This window comes from Lepidochelys kempii, chromosome 7 (genome assembly GCF_965140285.1).
Source record: "Lepidochelys kempii isolate rLepKem1 chromosome 7, rLepKem1.hap1, whole genome shotgun sequence".
Classification (NCBI taxonomy): domain Eukaryota; kingdom Metazoa; phylum Chordata; order Testudines; family Cheloniidae; genus Lepidochelys; species Lepidochelys kempii.
In genome coordinates, this window is record NC_136386.1 from 70,499,358 (window position 1) to 70,520,580 (window position 21,223).

Consider the following 21,223-nt stretch of genomic DNA (forward strand, 5'->3'; position numbering starts at 1 on the left):
ATGAGACAAAAGTAACAATTTTTTTTGTTTTTTTTGGGGGGGGGAGGGGTGTGTGTTTGTTTTGTTTTGTTTGTTTGTTTTTACTAGGATGGCACAGTGAAGTTTCAGAGAAATCAATGATATCCAGGCTTGGTTAAGCCTTTAATATAATTAAGACTCTGGCTATCAGAGTTTGCAACATACTTTTGTGAGTATTCACAATAGATGAGACCTGCTCAAGCCTTCATCAGTTGTCTCTTCTGGATGAACTTCTATTACAAATGCCCTCTTAGCACACAATACAGAGGCTTGTTTTTCTGGAGTCAAATACAATTAATTATCTCTTTTTATGTGCTGGGATTAATTCAGGAAGGTTTTGTTTTGTTTTTTTGATCTGTATTCTGATTGTTCAGGATGCTGAGCACCTCCTTTAGGTTCTGAGCACAGTCAACTCATACTGAGTTGAAGGCATTCATCTGACACACATCAGAACCTATGTAAGTCCCTTCACAAGCTCTGCAAACATTTATCCTTTAAAAGGAACCCTAGGAAGCATTTGTTTTTCTCTTCCAATGCCTTTTTCTTTCTCAAAATGTTTGAAGAAATCTATTTTCACAGCGCCCTTTGTTTTTTCAGCTAACAATCTTTTGGTTCCCTTTCTGTAAATCCAAAAGAAAAGAAAAAATGCAGCATCATCTGGATAACTTTTGTTCCACTTTGCTATACAAAGTTATGGGGGAACAAAAAGAAATGTTGTGTTTAAACAGCAATTTTCCTAACCCCCTCTCATGCATTTTTAAGGGCTACCCTAATGTGATAAAACCATTAAAAATGGTTAATTTTAAGTATGGAGATGTGTTAATGGTTTGAAGTATGGAGATGGGTTAATGTGTTCAAGTAGCTTCAGAAATCACAGAAGAAGAAACATCCATTCTGCTGGCACGAGAGCTGCATTAATTATCAGCCTCCATTTAGAGGAAGACAAGTGGCTGATATAGCTCTTTGGGGAGTTTCCCATCTGTCTGTCCATCTTTCTGTGCTTTGCCAAGTGACGTTTAAAGAAAGTTGAAAGGCTATGATGATGATGTACTGTTTTCTACTATATCCATTTTGGAAAGTAATGCATAGATTTTTCTGCTGCTCATTTGTGCAAAGACAAACCTCTATGCCCAGACACACCTGAGGCATTTATTTTGTTATAAGCAACAAGTATGCCTTTCTGAGAAAAAGTGTGTGTAGATGGTAGATATTCATTCTTTAAATCTGTGTTGTGGTTGTTTCCACAGTGGCACTCAGAAAAATTAATCTGAATTAACTAAATATGTGAATTGAATGTGAATTAGTTAAACAGCATTAAACCTCTATGGGGGACACTTTTGTTCAGAATTGAAGTGAACTTAATTTAATTTAGTTTAATTCACTTTGGAAGTTACAGGGAAATGTTTTTTTCTGTCCCACTGCCCTAACTGGGAAGAGTCCGAGACATCATCTGTTTCAGAAGAATCTGGACACTGGGAGCAGACAGTAGCCCTGTTTGCTTACTTCCAAAGATACACGATGAAGGGAGCAACAACTCTTGAGGCTTTATCACCAAAGAGTCAGCAGCAGGAAGGGAGGAAAGAAGGCCACTGGCCTCATTCCTGCAAAAGACAGCAACACTAATTGGAGAACACAATGTTGTCTTTTCAGCGAGACGGGAGGCTGGAGGTAGAAAGAGAGCTGTGTGGCAGGAGAGTGTGCCATTGTATGATTGCATTAACGGAGTTTAAACTGTAAGCAATCTGCTGTGGTAGCTTTGCTTCCAACTTTGAGTGCCCCAAACAGCGTGTCATTTGAGACCTCCCCATAATACAGTTTTTGCAGGAACAGACATCTCTGTGTTATTGTTTCTGTTTCTGGTTGGAACAAGGCAGGTGAGAAGCATCTTAAAATTAAAATATAAACATAGTTGTAAAGTTGTGTTTTAAAACTCACAAATGTTTGATTTGTCTTCTACAAATTTTGGGCAAACTTCCAAGTTCATTCTAACTTTATCTCAGCCACACCTATACCTGACATGCAAAAAGCTCATCTGTGGCTTTGAGGCATCTGACATTACCATTTTGAGATAGTACATTGGGTCTCATCTTGTATATGGCAGTGAATCAGATAAGCAACTCGGAATGACAATGAGAATTGCCCAGGTGTTCTTTATAATACTTAAATGTAAAGGCCAATTTCGAAATGAAGGAATTAAAGTTTAGTGCTTAGCATGATGTAGGGAATGAGTCATTCAGATATGTCTGAATATTAGAGTATCTCCTTTTGCCTTGTACGCAAAACAATGGGAGCTTGATGTTTGGGAGCTAATCCTATTAAATTGGGTGGGAGCATGGTGAAACTTCTCTGAAATGAAAGAAGAGGGAGGATTAATTAAGCTTTGTAAAAGTAAATAATTAAAGATGCAGACAGAGGTGTAGAGAGAGACACACACAATATCGTGTGTGTTTGCGCATTGAAAATACGCATTTTTCAACTTTGATAGGTTTTGCTTTCAATTAAACAAATACAGGATTGAATGTATGTACCTACTTCTTCCATGGTCCCCATTACCAAGTGATCCAAACACCTGTGTTTCCTACCACTTTTATTTATATCAGCAATATGCCCTTTCTCTCTCAAAAAGTCAGTAAAGAGTACATTAATTAGAACCAAAAATAGATTACACTCATAGAAAGTAGAAAGTACGGGATAGTTCTTTTGAGGGTTGAAGATCCGTTTTTACACATCTGTTAATGTGCATAGCACAATGATTTTTCCATATTCTATTCATCCCAAAACTGCAACATCAGCATGAAATTTTAGTGCAGTATTTAAGAAGTGGCTCTTATTTTTTCAACTAATGAGCATATGGTTGGGTAAAATAGATAAATACTGCCATACATTTGTGACTACATAGTAACTGGGAGAGTAAGATTTAATGCATGTATGCATGTCAAGTGTTGTTAGATTTCACACACATTCCTCCAACCTCTGTCTTCAGTTTCCAAAATCCCCATGAAGGTAGAAACGAATGAGATGAAAAGTTCCCATTGGATTCAACTTTTGCCCTGCAGCAAAAATAGATTTTGCATTCCTTTTCAACTTGATGGCCATTGAACATACATGTCTAAAAACAGTCTTTTTTGTTGTTGTTGGGTTATCTGTTAGATCATGGATTTTCAAAATCTGTTGTCACTGACTGTAATTTAGCGTTTTCATGCAGACAGTGAAGTATAGTATATACTTCAGAGAGAGATGCAGAAACTTTAGAGGTTAAAGGTTTGTTAACAGGTTATTAATCACTGTGGGTTATGTTTCATAATTCAATATGATTTTTGTGATTTTGCTTTAATTCAGTTTCAGCCTCTTTCTCTGTTATAAATGAGTGAGAGAATCATTGATCCCAACTGCACAAAGTCAACTTATATATTGTGTCCATATTTTGAGCATTTTCTCTGTAATTATTTAATTGTTCTACTAGATGACATGATTGAAAAATCTTTAAAAATATAGAGGATCACATCTGAGCACACGCTGTTATTTATCACGTTGTCGTAATATACTCATTCTTTGTTCAGTAACATCATTTCTGTGATAGTGTTTGCAAGGAGGCATTGGAATGTAGAATGCTGCCACCAGGTTGTGTTTAATTATATTTTAAAGATTAACCCCAGATCCTGCAAATCGTTCCATAAGGGTGCAGAGGTTCATCCATTCAGAGCATTTGCCGGATTAGGGCCATAATGAAGCCAGCTTGTTGATTTCTGTAGGTATACCATTGCACTATCATGCAATTGTAGAATGAGGGTTGGTAGTGACAACTGGTTTCTTATGCATGTCATGACCAGCAATGGGAGAATCAGTGAGGTGATGTGCTTTGCCTCTGAGCCAGAAAGGCATATTCTCCTTCATGAGATTGTTCACATAAGCATTCCACTGGAGGTGTATGTATAATGCACTTGAGTCAGAGACTTTTACTAGCCATACCAGCAGGCATTGCATGTGCCCCAGCTATCCTTGTGTGCCAAATCTAGGGCATAAAGGGGAGTGTCGCAGTCTCCCTCTGTTTCTTCTTAGTGCCTGTGCAGAAAGTTTACATTCCCTGTCACTGTTTGAGCTTCAGTTAGCCAGTTTTTAGAAAAATTCTCTTTCTGTGTAGCTTAGGGTTAGTTAGTAATTTAGTGAGTTTAGTGGGGTTCAATACGCAGAAATCCCCAAGTTTTAAACAATGTGCCACCTGCAGGTACGTGATATCTGTTAGTGATGAGCACAAAATCTGCTTAGGCAAGGGGCATGTGAGGGACAAATGTCCTATTTGTACCTCCTTCTCAACAAGCACAAAAAAGAACATCGTCTTGAGAAGTCACTGTGTCCCTCCTCAGAGCCCGACCCTGACCCTGAGCGAATGGAGGGTTTGTCGACGAGGTGTTCTCTGGTTGCCCAGTTTCTAAGCTGAAGTCAGGTGAGAAACATTGTTCATCTTCTTCTCCAGTGGCCTACTGAAAGTGCTCAAACCCTTTCTCATCCTCCGAGCCTGATACATGTTTGAAGTCTTATTCTTCGTCTCACAAAAAAGCCTTTGAAGAAGTTCTCTGGTGCTGAATCAAGGCCTGGTTGTAAATATTGATGCTCATTGGTATTCTAGGAGGTGTAGCACCACTGATTTTAGCATCAGTGGGATCATTGAGACTGGTGCCCTCACCCCTAACAGAGAGAGCATTGCTCTGGCACTGCTGGGTCCAACACCACCAGCATCAGTGGACAAACACTTACCTTCACTATAGGTTCCATTGATGCTGCAGGCATTCTTTCTGTCAAAAAACCTTCTGTCTCCCTCTCCCAGACTCTCCTTTGTTTCATCATCTTGTCCCAGTGGCTCTTTCTTACTTACCATGGTATTGGCAGTTCCATTCACTTTGCCAGTATATACTGCATCAGCTCCATTATATAGGCTCTTTTATCTGCATTCTGACCACTTCATCCACCGGCACTGTTGGACACATTGTCAACTTCAGTTCCTCTGGGACAGCGTTAGGTATTCCCAGTGTTGAGACCTCCTCTAAAACCTGCTAGGACTGCTCCTCCATTTACAGAGGAGAGTTATCTTCTCCTAGTCTGACTTCGACCATGATAGACTTTTATCTCCATCAAGGTCATTCAGATCTCCATACAATCAACATTCTGGAGATTCCCAAACTCTAGAGCAAAATCTTTATTGTAGTAATCTCCTCAATATGCTCAAAAAAAGTAAAGATTATAAGAAACTATCTGTAGAGCAGAAAGGCATATGCCACTTTGAACCTTCAGCTGAGGGTATCAAATTATCTGGTGGTATTGTTCAAATATACTTTCATTAACTGGTCAGCAATTTCAAAATTTGTGGCCAAGCGCTCAAGGAGTACCAGGATCAGTTTTGGGGCACAGTGTTGGAGGGTCATCTTTCTGCTTGCATGTCCATCCAAGCAGGGGTGAAAGTAATATTCAATTCTTACCGGTACGGGGGCTGGCTTCAGCCCCTGGAATGGGCGGGGCAGGGGAGGTCAGCATCCCCCAGCCAGTCCATCCACGCTGCCTGGCCCAGCTGCCCGGGGCTCTGGTGACGATTTGAAAGAGCCCAGGACTCTGGCTGCTGGTGCGGTAGTGGTGGCAGCAGCCAGGAGCCCTGGACCCTTTTAAATCACCAGCCCCGGGGCAGCTGCGCCTTTCCCCAGGGGCACAAGAGGCAATGACGTTAAAGCGCTGCTGTGGCAGTGCTTAAATGTGGGCTGCGTACAGGTCGGTACCAGCTTCTTATACCCAAATTAGGGATCTGGATGTCTTTTTGGAGGCCCCACATTTGAAAATTAGTCATGTTTTGTCTTTTGTGGGCAACAGATCCTTATTACATTATTACAGTGTTACTAGACTGAAGGATTAAAAGTGGGAATCTAACAACACAAGATACTTAGAGTGAGTTAATATCCTCTTCAAGGGTAATTGCATTAAGAGCTGCACGGTATAGTGATAGAGTGATGGACATAACTGTGAAGTGGCCATTGACTCTCTTTTTATGTGGCAGGTTTTTTTGCCCTCCCACTCTAAATGCTTCAGCTATGGCAGCTCACTGAAAGTGTTTAATTACATTGGCCCCAGAAATTACTTAGCTTTCACTTACATAAATTCAGGTAGTCAAAAGAATAAACTATAAAGTAATGCATAGACCAGACATTTTCTTTTCATCTTTGCTTTTTCTCACACATTTGATTTTTTTGTCTATTTAGCTAGCCCTCTGCTTCCAATAACATCCATTATTTAATATGTAATCACTATATATAAGTATAGATCTCTACCGAGAGAGAGAGAGATCCATTGTGTGTGTGTGTGTGTGTGTTACACATATAAGTAACTCACTAACAGGGCTTGGTGGGAAATGGGTTTCTCATCACATGACGATTTTTGACACTTCACATTTTTTCTCATCTTGAATCAGAACAAAAGCTCAAAATATTTCATGAACTGATATAGATATAGATATGTAGATAGATATAGGGGTGTGTGTGTGTGTGTGTCTGTATACTATATATATAAAATCAGTTTGGGTCAATTGAAATGTTTCATTTTGATTCCCCTCACCTCCCCACCCCCATTTACAGCTACTTCTAGTCTAAATTTATTAAAATTTCTAAACAAAATGTCTGTTTTGACTCAAAAAGCTAAAACTTTTTATTTCAAAAACATTGAATTGGGTCAGTTCAACCATTTGAAAACTTTTTGCCAAAATTATTTCGTCAGGAGATTTGTCAAAATGGAGTCTGTTTCACGAACAGTTTCAGTTTTGACAAAGCTACATTTTCCGTTGAAAAACATGTAGTCAAAAAATTCCAGACCAGTTCTATTCACCATTGATGTCAGTGAGACTATTCCCATGTTTATAGTTAGGTAAATGCTGAATCAGGACCTAAGAGAACATAAAGAAAGATGGTGGATTATCAAAGAACTGACAGACTTATCTTTCCATGAACTGGAGTATGTGTCTAATAAATTCTGTATACGTGTATTTTCTCAACTCATCCGTTTTATACCTGGCATATTACTTGAAGATATCTCTATTATCTTTCTGTTTCTTTGTCTCTTCGTATTTCATCTGATCTTTTTCTTCTGTGATTTAAATATTTGTGTAATGTAAATATGTGTTAAAGAAGTCATAATACTCCAGTTTGAGTGATGTGGAATATACACTTTAGGAACACTAGATCTCATTTTGTTTGATCCACTATGGCAAGACAGAGAAACGAAAGACATAAGAGGAGTGAATGGAAAAGTGAGTTCATAAACTAGCACTGGTCTCCAAAGAACGTAAACCTTTTGGCAAGATGAGTAGTAGCAGGAACTCTGGATTCAATTCCATAGTACATGGAGGAAGCTGGACGACCTCTGGGAGAGCATAGGCAGTTGTATCCTGCTGATCATTGATGCATGAAGAGAACTCTAATTGAAGGCTGTGGAGACTTACATAAAAATCAGTGGTAGGATGTGTCTCTTATGCATAGTACTAGGCCAGGAGATTGAAGATCAGAGGCATTTTGTGATAGGAGGTGATTGCCACAACCTACCCAGTCTCTTTTCAGAAGCAAAACAGGAAAATGAAAGATTAAAGAGGGCATAGATATGAACTGTTCTGATTCACCATTCAATTAATTTAATCAGAGATAATTCTGGCATTGCTGGTCAGCTGAAATTCCCTGAAGTAAGCTTTAAAAGAATGCCATGTCTATAAAAGGTGATTGCTGCCTAGTAACTCAGCAGACTTGTCCATTCTGTTGTACAACTTCTATCCCTCTATATTTGGATAGACTATTGTGCATGATTGACCTTGAAATCTCCCTTTCTTGGTAGTGTTTTGATATGGTGATTGTAGCCCCATCCAGCTAAGTTAGCAATATTTATTAAATGAGAAGCAATATGTTTGCTGATTAATGTGAATTGAAATTAAAAAAAAAATTAGTAAAAAAAAAATCACTGCAATGACACTTTTGTCTCTACAATAAATAAATAGAGATCTATCTGGGCATATCATATAGACCTTGTAAAATGGATTTTAAAATTCCTTTTTTATTGTCCTGAGTTACATTTTATTTTATTACATATTTCTGTCAATACTTTGATTGCAGCCACTTAGTTTATGATAATTAGAGACTGAAAAATTACTAGAGTATTCTGAACACTGTATGTTTCAAAACACTTACCATTTATGTATAATGATATAGCTCCTGTTCTGTTGTATTGAGCATGCATTGAATCAATAGAAAATAATAAGAGTTAATTAAAATTGTATGGTTTCAGAGTAACAGCCGTGTTAGTCTGTATTCGCAAAAAGAAAAGGAGGACTTGTGGCACCTTAGAGACTAACCAATTTATTAGAGCATAAGCTTTCGTGAGCTACAGCTCACTTCTTCAGATGCATATCGTGGAAACTGCAGCAGGCTTTATATATACACAGAGAATATGAAACAATACCTATTCCCACCCCACTGTCCTGCTGGTAATAGCTTATCTAAAGTGATTTCCAGCACAAATCCAGGTTTTCTCACCCTCCACCCCCCCACACAAATTCACTCTCCTGAGCCCATTTAACTTTGCTCGATGGGAGCAGGGGACATGATTATAAGCTTATTCTTGGCTCCGTAATGAACAGTAAGTATCGCTAGATACAGAGCCAGAGCTGTTGCAGATCACTGTCATTTTACTTAAGATTAGTTTTGAATCAGAAGGTACTTCAAAAGTTTGAAAAGACTAAATGCAAACAACAGATGATAATGTATATCATCACAGGATATCAGGTTGATAACTGTTTTTGGCGTAACAAGATTAATTTATTCAAGGTCATGCTCAGCACTGTGTGTCATAGTCTTACTATCCTATTGCTTCTGGATTATTTTTAGCAAGAACTCATAAAATCTCTCAGAATTCTCCTTATCACAGCATTACATTGGCTTTTTCATATTTGCTTTTCTCTTTCCATTCATTAGATGCAATTAGTCACAGATAGCTATACTGTGTAACCCCACTAGCCAGGGAATGAGGGTCATTCAGCCCAGAAATATCCTTTTCCCCACATTATACATTCTAGTTCACTGAAGATTTCCCAAAGGCAAAATCATACATCACCGAAGTCTGGTTGCGGTCCATGAGAGTCATGATGTCACAGAAAAGATGCGTTCTGGAATATCTTTTCTGCATCAAGAAATAATAAGGGATTTCACAGAGGGGAATGATTTTTTTAAATTGATTTTTTAAATTAAAGTAAAAGTATATCCAGAAATGGGTTTAGGGTACATAGTATGAATCCATATCTGATTTTGGAACTCACTCGGTATTGGACTAAAAAATCAAGGGTGTTTAGTTCCAGAGTTCTGGTCCACCCCACTGTGGAAAGAGGAGTCAGGTGTGAAATTTGGATGCAAACGCAGATTTAGCTTCTGACCCCCAGGCTCTCACCAAAGTTCAGATCCAGGTTTTAGGTTGTGAATGTGCCTGTTTCTTCTTCTATATTTCATTCTTACATTCAACGCTGTACCTTAGATAGTGGGAATGTTCAGCATAGGAATTTGTGCTTAACTCCATGCTCATTTTTGCTTTACATCTTACCTTGAATTCTGAAGAAAAAGTGTGATCAAATGCCATTCACTTTCCTGGGAGTCATATATGTTTAAGCAAGGTCAGGATGTTTCCCAAATTGTTGACTACAAAAGGAGCTGAATGATTTATTTTAAAAAAATGCAGAATTACATATTAATGAGTTAATTTGCAGGGAAAAAAAATCATTTCCTAGACACGTATAATAAAAATCTCTGAACCTGTCTGAGAGAGTGCACTTCAGAAAGTCAGCTGAATTTTTTATGAAATCCTGAGGGGTCCATTTTATTATAGATCTATAGATGGCTGATAAGGCTAATGTTTATTAATCAGTTGCACCTGCACACAACAGATAGAGTGGAATGTTCATGGTTTAAGGCTGTTTACCACACTAGACTAGGATTCAAGTTTACCTTGGCTGGCCAATAGACTGACCTTGGGATTCACTCTGGTAGCTAGCCAATGTTATAACCTCTGAGACACTAAGGTAAATGAGAACCACACAAATTGGAAGCTCAGGTTCTATATTAATCCCATAGTCAACTCCTCACCACCTCCTAGCCTGAACGATCCATATAGTGGGTGAGAATCAAATGACCAGATTAAACCAGGAGCATGCTCATGCTAGCCATATAAAAGGCAACACATGTTTAGTGATTACAGGGGGGACTGAAGAAGACAGGTTGTTTAGCATGGAACAGAAGCTGACTCATCAGACACTAGAGGGGGGCATAGCTTTTCACTGTTAGCTTACATAGCATGCTTCTCCTGACTCAGGAAGTTCATCCCTAGCATCACAGGTCCCAAATAGTTCAAGTCCCTTATTGTCATGATTTATAACAACACCCCAGATTGGTCATCTGGGAGCTGGACATCTGTGACCTCCAGATCTAAAACCATTCACCTATACTGATTAAGTTAAAGGGACAAGTCCATTAGCTTGAAGATAGAAGCTGACGCATACACTTTCATATGCGGCCCCTAAAGGGGGAACAAGTGCCACCCTGTGTTAGCACTCGTTCTGTAAATACAAAGTATTCTTATTGCAATCGTCTGTTCAGTCTGGAGATTAGCAAATTACTTTAAAAATGTATATGCTTCAGTGGTGGTATTGAAAAGCTTGCAGATAGTTACATCAGGTACTGCAGTATTCTCTTGGTACTTTCCTATACTTAACATAATAAATGACTTGAATGCTACAAATTCTGAGGTTAACTAACAGCAAATCGTATTCACTTACCTACAAAAATTGACAAGGTATTAAGTATAACAAACATATTTTTAAACTATGGCTTTTTCACACAGGCATTGTGTGCTTTCCATCTTGTAAGTGCAACACTGACAGACCACGGTTGTCAGTGGGATAGAAACTGGGACCTCTGGAGCTAAATGCATGAGCGGTTACTGCATGATCTAAAAAGCCACATGGCTCTTAGCTAAGGTTGTAGCAGACTCATTAATCTCTATGTCGGGGTCCTCAATGCATTGCCTGCGGGCGCAATGGAGCCCGCCGGGGCAGCTGTGTGCGCCCGCAGGACACCTTGCCGCCAAAAGACCTCTGCCAAGCGCGGCTGCTGGAGAACCGCAGTATGTCGGCGGCAAAGCTTCTTGCCGCTGCCGCTTCTCAGTGGCATTTCAGCGGCGGAGTGTTTGGCGCCCACCACAGTTTTCTGAGAATAGGAATATGCTAGTCCCATAGAAAGGTTGGGGACCACTGCTCTATGTGGTCTTGGTGCCACTAGATAGGACAGAACACCACACTCAGGAGGTGTGTGGGTTACATAAAAATGACATCCTACTTTGTATAGTTTTGTGCCACTCTCCTGTTCATGTATATAATACTGTGCATATTTCTGTAGATGAAATTGTCTCTTATAGCCAAGCAGATAGGTACTGCAGACAGAACAAGATTCAGAGAAAGAGATTCTAGGTCAGGTAACTTGCATTTTCAGCTACACAAATGCAGTGTGAATTAAAGGGAATACCCTACACCAGAAATAGTCTCACTCCTCAGAAGATGAGGAATGCATTTTGAGACCAAGATATGTTGTCAGCCAGCTGATCTGATGCAGTAATTAACAATGCATTGAAGAAATGTCAAGGTTTGTATCCCTTTCACTGATCAGAGCTTGTGCTATCAGAGGCAGAAGTCAATCTTCTTCAGTGCTGGATTTAAGCTGTAGTTTCAGTTCTCTAGATGAACCAAGAACTTTATTGGCTTATCCAAACTTCTTGAGGTCTGCCAAGTTGAGCTGGAAAAAATTTGAGAAAACAAGCAATATCCTAAGTTTCCTGCTATCAAGACTTAACTGCCTCTTGAACAACCTGTTTCACAGCATTTTGGCATCTCTGCTTTTGATACCATATAGAAACTGGAAGTATAGAGTGTGTGAAAATGAAAAATAACACTGGCTTCAGAAATGAGGAAATATGGTTCCTATATAAAATTATAATGGATAGGTTCCAGTTCTGTGTGAAGGTGTGTGTTGTTTCTTCTGTCTAAACCTCTAAATCTAATCCAAATAAAACAGGGAGTAGGGAACACCTAACTTAAATTCCTACAGCTACACAAGTATCCTGTTTGATATTTTTCTTCTGGAAATACTGGTAACTTTTAGAGTTTAAATATTTTTCCATCATGATAAACAAACATTAACCGATATGCTACTTTTGCTGCTTATGTTTCTTTGTGTGCTTCCAATATGGAGTTATACTATTATGTTTCCACTTTTCTTTATGCTTCACATTGGCCATTAATTGCTTACTAGCTGTTTTGCTGCTGCTGGTTACACCAACTCATTTTGTAATACAATAAGTTAAAAAACAGGCTTTGGTATGTTGGTTTTGGTTGAAACTGGACATGACCCAGAGGTAATTGACTAGTCCATTAAGGCGAGCACATTTATCTGCTGAAACCAGCAAGTCTGATTGACCTTTTATTTAGTTTTAGACAACAGTAACTCATCCTGCACTGGTAAGAACTGATTAGCTGTGACTTGCCTACCTTGAGGCTTTTGGTTTCATAGCTTCAGCAGTAACAATCACTGTGGGGTTTTTATTTATTTATTTATTTATTAATAAAAAAGATGCTCGGCTTTTTGCAAACCTTCACCAAGTGACTAGTTAGTTTCAGGGAGAAAAATTAGGCCACATATAGGAACATTAATTTGTGGTAGACAACTAATTACAAAGTAGTATCAAAATTTCCATTATAATTTGTGGTGCAGTTTCAACCAAGTATTTTTCAGCCACTCTTTAATGAAGCCTCATTAAGTTTTTGATACGGTTTTCCACAGTATTCTTGCCAGCAAGTTAAAGAAGTATGGATTGGATGAATGGACTATAAGGTGGATAGAAAACTGTCTAGATCATTGGGCTCAACGGTAGTGATCAATGGCTCCATGCGTAGTTGGCAACCGGTATCAGAGTGCCGCAGGGGTCGGTCCTGGGGCCATTTTTTCCAACATCTTCATTAATGATCTGGATGATGGGATAGATTGCACCCTCAGCAAGTTTGCAGATGACACTAAACTGTGGGGAGAGGTAGGTAGGCTGGAGGGTAGGGATAGGGTCCAGAGTGACCTTGAGAAATTGGAGGATTGGGCCAAAAGAAATCTCATGAGGTTCAACAAGGACAAGTGCAGAGTCCAGCACTTATGATGGAAGAATCCCATTCACTGCTACAGGCTGGGGACTGAGTGGCTAAGAAGCAGTTCTGCAGAAAAGGACCTGGGGATTACAGTGGACAAGAAGCTGGATATGAGTCAACAGTGTGCCCTTGTCGCCAAGAAGGCGGATGGTATATTGGGCTGAATTAGTAGGAGCTTTGGCAGCAGATCGAGGGAAGTGATTATTCCCCTCTATTCAGCACTGGTGAGGCCACATCTGGAGTACTGCGTCCAGTTTTGGTCCTCCCACTACACAAAGGATGTGGACAAATTGAAGTGAGTCCAGCAGAGGGCAACGAAAATGATCAGGGGTTGGGGCACATGACTTACGATGAGAGGCTGAGGGAACTGGGCTTGTTTAGTCTGCAGAAGAGAAGAGTGAGGTGGGATTTGATAGCAGCCTACAACTACCTGAAGGGGGGTTCCAAAGAGGTTGGAGCTCAGCTGCTCTCAGTGGTGGCAGAGCACACAACAAGGAGCACTGGTCTCACGTTGCATTGGGAAAGGTCTAGCTTGGATATTAAGGAAAACTTTTTCACTAGAAATAGGTAACCTAGGGTGGTAGTGGAATCTCCATCCTTAGAGGTTTTTAAGGCCCATCTTGACAAAGCCCTGGCTGGGATGATTTAGTTGGAATTGGTCCTGCTTTGAGCAGGGGGTTGGACTAGATGACCTCCTGAGGTCTCTTCCAACCCTCATAATTCTATGGCATAGTAGTCGTATGAACATTTTTCTGAAGGGTAATTTGAGGCATAGAGAGCGAGAATGATTGATCACGGTTGCAAAGCAAGTTAGTGACAGGGCCTAGAATAGAACCCAGAGGCTGGATTGCCTTTCTTGGAGAAATCTAGGAGAATGAAGCAGAAGGGCCATTTAAAAAAAACAAACAGTGATTTTCTCCTTGAGTGGGAGGAGGTGTTTTGGGGTATGTGGCCTGCCAATGCTGAAGAGACTTGTGACCTTGGGAAAATCAACACCCAGATCCACAAAGGTAGAGACCATGGAAGAGCTGTGGGGGGAGTCTGAAGGAGCTGGACATCTTTGACTCCTGCTGGTACATCAGCTGATTAGCTGGTGATAATGCCATGAAAAATAGCTAGTTGCTGGATCTGCTTTTTCTTACTTCCACCCCTTCTGCAAAAAAAAATAGTAGAGCACAGTGTCCACAGTGCAGCCATGGGGATGAGCTTCCACAAAGTTTAAAAGGAGAATGATGCAATAGAGGTGCTGTCCGCCATTCCATGCTTCTTGTAATCAGTATTGACCAGATGTCTGTTCACTCCTTTGGGTAATCTAGCCCCAGGAATCCCAATTCCCTATCCTCTGTTCTACCATTCCCTAATATGCGTAAAAGGATTAAAATTTCCAGGAGCTTAAGCTCTGTACCCAGTTTATTTCCTATATTGCAATTGAGAGAGTACTATATCCAGCGTGTACTTATACCCTATTGATTTTAGTATAGCGTCCATTAATAATGATGGCATAGGAGTTTGCCCGTAGGCCCAGCTATGAAGAGGTTAAACAAACACACCCAACAGACTTATTCAGAAATATTTTCAATAAAAGCCTGTGGGTTTCTTTACCATGATGGGTTGCCATCTTGTCAAAAGAATCCTTGTTAATATATTCCTCCTGAAATGACAAACAATTCTATCTGGAATCATGTAGATTGAGGAGGGAACATTGTCTGGATAAATTGCATTCTCTATATGAAATACTGAGAGATATCTCAGCTGGTGGTTTTTATATAAAATTGTCTCCAGACTCCCAGAAAAGAATTATTCAATGTGCTATTCATTTTCATCTACAATAGTCAGAAACTCAAATTGCATTGTAAAGAAGGACCTGTGTTTGTTTACCAATAGTGAACGTCAGAAAGCTGCAATTTAATGTAAGTTAACAAAAATACACAAATACATTTCTGATTCCCTTAATGAGCCAATAATGTCAGGGATTGACTCGTTACTATACTCACTTATGTTTTATTAACTCTTATCAAAACCTGTCTTCTCCTTAGGATCTTACATCAGGGATTCGTCTCATGTTGGTTTTCTGATCAGAAATCCATCTTTCCAGTCTGAGATTTTTAGTAACCATGGACCTTGATTGTTCTAAACCTTGGACATGCCACATAAAGGAGATTAAGAACATCCTCAATTCTTCTTGATCAATGCCCTGTCATTTTCTGGAATTCAGATAAATTATTCTCCACATATTTAAGCCGATACATCTTGGGACAGAGTTAAGGTAGTCTGAGGGCATGGCTACACTTGCAGATGTAGAGTGCTGTGAGTTACCAACCAGTCTTCGGAGAGCACATTAGGGAAAACGCTGCAGTGTGTCCATGCTGACATCTGCAAGCGCACTGGCGTAGCCACATTTGTGGCACTTGTAGCAGCATTGGGAGTGGTGCATTATGGGCAGCTATCACTGAAACACCTATTCCCATTCTGGCACTGTGGCTTGTGCGAAGCGGGTGGGGAGTGCGGGGTATTCTGGGTCCTGTCCCAATGCCCGGTGATGCATTGGTTTGCATCCCAACAGTCCCTGTGCTTCCGTCCACATTTGGCGCCATCCTTCAACGTTTTTTTGTACTACGCGCTCTGCCTTCCCTTTCGGTCTGCGGGAATGGAGCCCGAATTGCTAAGGAATAAGCTGACAAGTCTCGCCAGCACATCACATTTGGCAGTCAAGTTACTCCTTAACACCAAACTGACAGTGAGGACTCCGATGATGATATCGATGCGAGTAACGCATACGACACGAGACTGCTTGTGGCATTCATGGACATGCTTGCCACCGTGGAACAGCGCTTTGGGCTCAGGAAACAAGCACTGAGTGGTGGGATCACATCGTCATGCAAGTCTGGGATGACGAGCAGTGGCTGAAGAACTTTTGGATGAGAAAAGCCACTTTCACAGGACTGTGTGAGGAGCTCGCTCCAACCCTGCGGCACAAGGACATGAGATTGAGAGTTGCCCTGCCGGTGAAGAAATGGGTGGCTATTGCAGTCTGGAAGCTGGCAACTCCAGACAGCTACCGATTGGTTGCTAACCGGTTTGGAGGGGGAAAGTCGAGCACTGGAATCATGTTGATGTAAGTTTGCAGGGCTATTAATCGCATCCTGCTCAGAAGAACCGTGACTTTGGGTAACATGCATGACATTGTGGCTGGCTTTGCACAAATGGGTTTCCGTAACTGCGGAGGGGCAATAGATGGAATGCATATTCTAATTCTGGGACCAGCCTACCTAGCCTCCAAGTACATTAATCGGAAGGGGTATTTCTCTACAGTTCTCCAGGTACTTGTGGATCACTGTGGGCATTTCATTGACATTAACACAGGCTGGCCTGGAAAGGTGCATGACGCATGCATCTTTTGGAACACTAGCCTGTTCAGGAAGCTGCAAGCCGGGACTTTTTTCCCAGACCGGAAGATCGCCATAGGGGAAGTTAAAATGGCCATTGTGATCCTTGGAGACCCCGTTTACCCTTTAATGGTGGTTTGCCTTGCAGGCTTCGCAGTAGGCATTCTGCAGCTCCTTCACTTTAACCCTGGACTGCAGTACTTCCCGGTCATGGCCCCTTTCCATCATGTCCCTTGATATCTGCCTGAAGGTATCGTAATTCCTATGGCTGGAGCGCGGCTGGGACTGGACAGCTTCCTCCTCCCAAATGCTGATGAGGTCCAGCACCTCGCCATTGCTCCATACTGGGGATTGCCTGGCACGTGGAGGCATCGTCACCTGAAAAGATGTACTGAGAGCACTCCACGCCTGGCTGAGCTAACAGGAAGGGGATTTTCAAAATTCCCAGAGAATTTAAAGGGTGGGTCTGACGGCTGGTCACCTGAGGGCAGGGCAGTAGACTTCAAAAAGTGATGATCAGAGTGGCTAGAACAGGCATTGTGGGACACTTCTGGAGGCTGATCAGAGCGCACTAACAGAGCAGGGCTTCCACACTCACGCTGCAGCGCTCCAGCAGGGGTGCATCAAGTGTTCCACTCGCCGAGTTGGGTCACCAGAAGCACTCTAGCCACAGAGCTGGGCACTCTACATGCCTTGCCAGTGTGGACACGCCATGAGTTAGGGCGCCTGGGACTGCTTTAATGCGCTCTAATTTGTAAATGTAGCCAAGCCGTGAGTGGCTCACAAGATGAGTAACTTTAATTATGCATCACTTGGGACACTAACATTTGGATTTTTTTATTTAACGTTTTTGAAAGGTATTACGTACCCAAGCCCCTTATGTATATCTGTAACCTTGACTTTACTTGAATGGAGTCTTCTTTTTTTAAGAAATATTTATATATTGGAAACCTTCTATACCATGGGCTGGATCCTCAGCCTAGCTCCATTCACTTCAATAAAAATTTCCCAATTTTACACAAGTTCAGGATCTGGCCTGGCTTTTTCATATTTAAAATCCATATTAAACCATAAACCCAAAGTAACATATACACCTGCCCTCACAGAATGGTGATGGGAGGTGGGGAGGAGAAATGGTTTTGACTGTTTCTTCCGTTTTATTTATTTTTGTCCAACACTTGCTTTCATTTAACCATTCCTCATGACCATCAGTCTGATGATCTATAACCTTTCCTTTCTTGCACCATTGGATAGCAGGCAAATATCTTTTAATCTTGTGTATTTCTCCTTCCCGACTGTGGTTTTTCTACAGACAATGCCTATTAGGACTTTACACTTCTCTCAGTTTTAGTGTGTTCTGCTAACAGATGAGGAATGTGGGACCAGTAAACACTTTGAGTGACCAAAACTTCCGGTGATGGATCTTAAAACAAAAACGATAACTTGCTAGTGGATGGACTACTGTCTATAAAAAGAGAAAAGGTTTAATACAGATTAACTTGTGGTTTACCATTGTCAGTCATATATTGCGCACGCACACACACTGCCACGTGAGATGTGCTATTTTGTGTGGTTCCCAGTTAGATGGGGACTATGAACTCTTATACAGGATCAGTCAATACCTTAATTCTAAACCATACCTATGAAGTAGGAGCCCCCCCCCCCCCCGCCCACTCCAGTGGGGTTTTATAATGAGGTTTGGATGCATAATATAGTGTAACACAGCAAAAAATATAAAACAAAGCCTATTTGAAGGTGTAAGCTCAGGGAAGTTCTGGCCTCTTTATAGCTTTGAAGGTTAAACATTATCCAGGGCTGTCAAAGCCTCTCATCAGCCTGAAGTAAAATAATCTTATTTGTAAATTCCCTTGGTAGATGCTGCTATCTTAGTTTTTTTTTAAGGCTTGATGCCTTCCTTCTGAATAGTTCAAGCCTCTTGTGACCCACATTTCTAACAACACCTCTGCACATTTGTATCTGCAGTTCAAAGCTTGAGCTGTCAATCAGACTTTTTGCTGACATTCAGAGTCAGTTAGCAGATATTTCAATGCTGGGAATGTGGCTTTAAAATTCATATTGAATCTTGTTTCTATAATATATATTTCTTTTTTACTTTTACTTTTTTGTGTATTAGTATCTGTTGCAGGATATATAGATTAACAATATATAAACTATAGGAGTGCAGAGTGTGTGCTGAGCTCCATGTGTGTAGCTCCCATTAAAGCCAGTTGGAGTTCTTACAGAAATCTATCCCTATTTGTCAGAAACATTTTCTTTTTTAAACAGATTTAATGTATGTTTATTTCAAACCGAAGTTTATACAAGAGATTCTCAAGTTGTGTCTCAAACTACATGGAGCCATCAGTAACTGCTCCCATACCACATCCCCTTTTTGGAAAAATAAACTGGATTCTCCTCTTATGCCTTCTCCATTATAGCTGATGCTGATGTCTTTGTCCCCGTAAAAGAACCCAACATCATCTGGCAACTCTGTTCCTTCAGACAACAACAATATTTTTCCACAGGCAGAAATGAAATAGTCCATGAAATGGGACATTTTGCAAAATCCCCCTTCCCCCCACAATTTTTTATGTTTCATACAGACCTAGGAAGATTATCCATCTGCTCAACTGAAAAAGATACTGTGATAAGAAGCGTGAATTTATAAAATAATACCTTACATTCATCGTGATAGGGAAAGCTCAAGTGATTTAGTGCTCGATAAGATAAGCAAGCATCCAAAAGATCAGATGCTAATTCCAACTTCCTGGACCCACCTAGGTTTACAAAAATGTCCTCCAAGAAACTGGATTTGCTCTGAGAATTTCCTACTTTTGCACAGGTTGGAAACACCACAAAAAAAGTTGTCTTCTAACTTTGCATGGGGGAGGGTGGGTAAAGAGGAGGTTTAACTTTGGTTGGTATTAAGACATGAAGGTGAAAGTAAAAATTAAAATTAGGGGCTGTATGAGGGATGTTACTGAAATTTTTTCAAGCCTCAAAACATTTTTGTTTGTCCTGTAGGCAAAAGTTTGGGATAGTTTTTCCTTACCAAAACCAAATTTGCTCATCTCTATCATAATTTAATGACCAGTGGTTGTGGGTGACAAATTTAAGATTTGCAACTGGAATCAAATGATTATTGTAAATGGTGTCAAATAATTACACCTATGGCCATGATGAGAGATCAGGCCCATGGTGGTAGGCACTGTAAAAATGCATATTAAGAGACAGTCTCTGTCCCAGAGAGCTCACAATCTAAATAGAAAAGACACGCAAAAGAAGGGAGAAAGTGATTTTTATTACCTCTATTTTACAGATGAGAAACTGAGGCACAGTGAAGCAAGTGCCCAAGTTCACACAAGAAGCTTGTGGACAAGGTTGGAATTGAACTAAATCCCAGTGCACTGCCACCCTAACCACAATGCAATGCTTCCCCTCCATTATTTATTTGATTTATTTTTGTTACTTAATAGCATCTTCCTAAAATGCATTTAAAAATAACTTAATTGAATATATATTTGTATGTTTGTTTATTAATCCTCAAGGATTTTATTTACTTATTTTAGTGTGCATACTGAACAAAGTTGTGTATGCATGTATGAATATGTGGGTATTTATATCTTTGTCTCATATACACAGAGTACGAGGCATTGTCTTCAGAAATAACAAACGCATCTTGTCTTTGTAACGTTCACCATATCAGGGTCTTTTATTTCAGTTGTTTTAATGTGTGCTAATTTAGGAACAGGGACCAGTGTCATTCTCATTTTGTGTCTCAACATCTGTCAGTAAGCCTTACTTTCATGAAGATTAACTGCTGTTCGTGATGTGGTTAACACATCACTAAATTGTAGTAAAATAGGCCAGTACTTTTTTCCAACAAAACATTATGGGATGCTTAACACTTCGTAAAAATAACAGCTTTCATCTAGGATCTAGGGGCTTGCTTTATTTTTAACAATGCAAATATCAGCTGGTATTTGATGTTGAACAGCAGTAAATTAAGTTGTGAAATGGGACTAAATTATTTCTTGTAATTTAAACTCACTCCCATTGTGTTTTGATTGAAAGCTACGTTTGTACAGGTTACATGTATGAAATAGCTGAAAATGTCTAAACAGTCTGAATCAGCTTCTGAATACAAGGAGACTTTTAGAGGACAGTGGATTGAAGATTTAAGAATAGCCTGACTAGTCTTCAGCAGAGAGAGTGCCAATTTTAATGTTCGGTTTTGGACCTGTAGAGACAGTAGTACAGGATGTAATTTATTCATTTGTACTCTCTCCCCAATAAAGTTTTATGATGTAGTCTGCGAATAATTACTCAAACATTTTACAGCTGCTCAGGTAAGTTTTCAGATATGTATTGATAAAGCTAAAAAAGGAAAATCCTCCTTTAAATTGCACACATTTCTTTTCTGGTCACCTAAACACATTAATACAATACAGCATTTTATTTAAGGTTGCCTGAGCATTACCGTCAATGGACTAGTCAAGAAAAGCCCTATGACGATAGAAACTCATTCTAATAGGAAACTATGCTAAATTCTGTCTTCATATTTACAAACACA

General features: G+C 40.1%; 1 protein-coding gene across 1 annotated transcript in view; it reads left to right on the plus strand.

The window, feature by feature from the left end:
- NRG3 (neuregulin 3) overlaps positions 1-21,223 on the plus strand; it is a 919,092-nt gene that overhangs the window by 465,987 nt on the left and 431,882 nt on the right. The window lies entirely within an intron of this gene.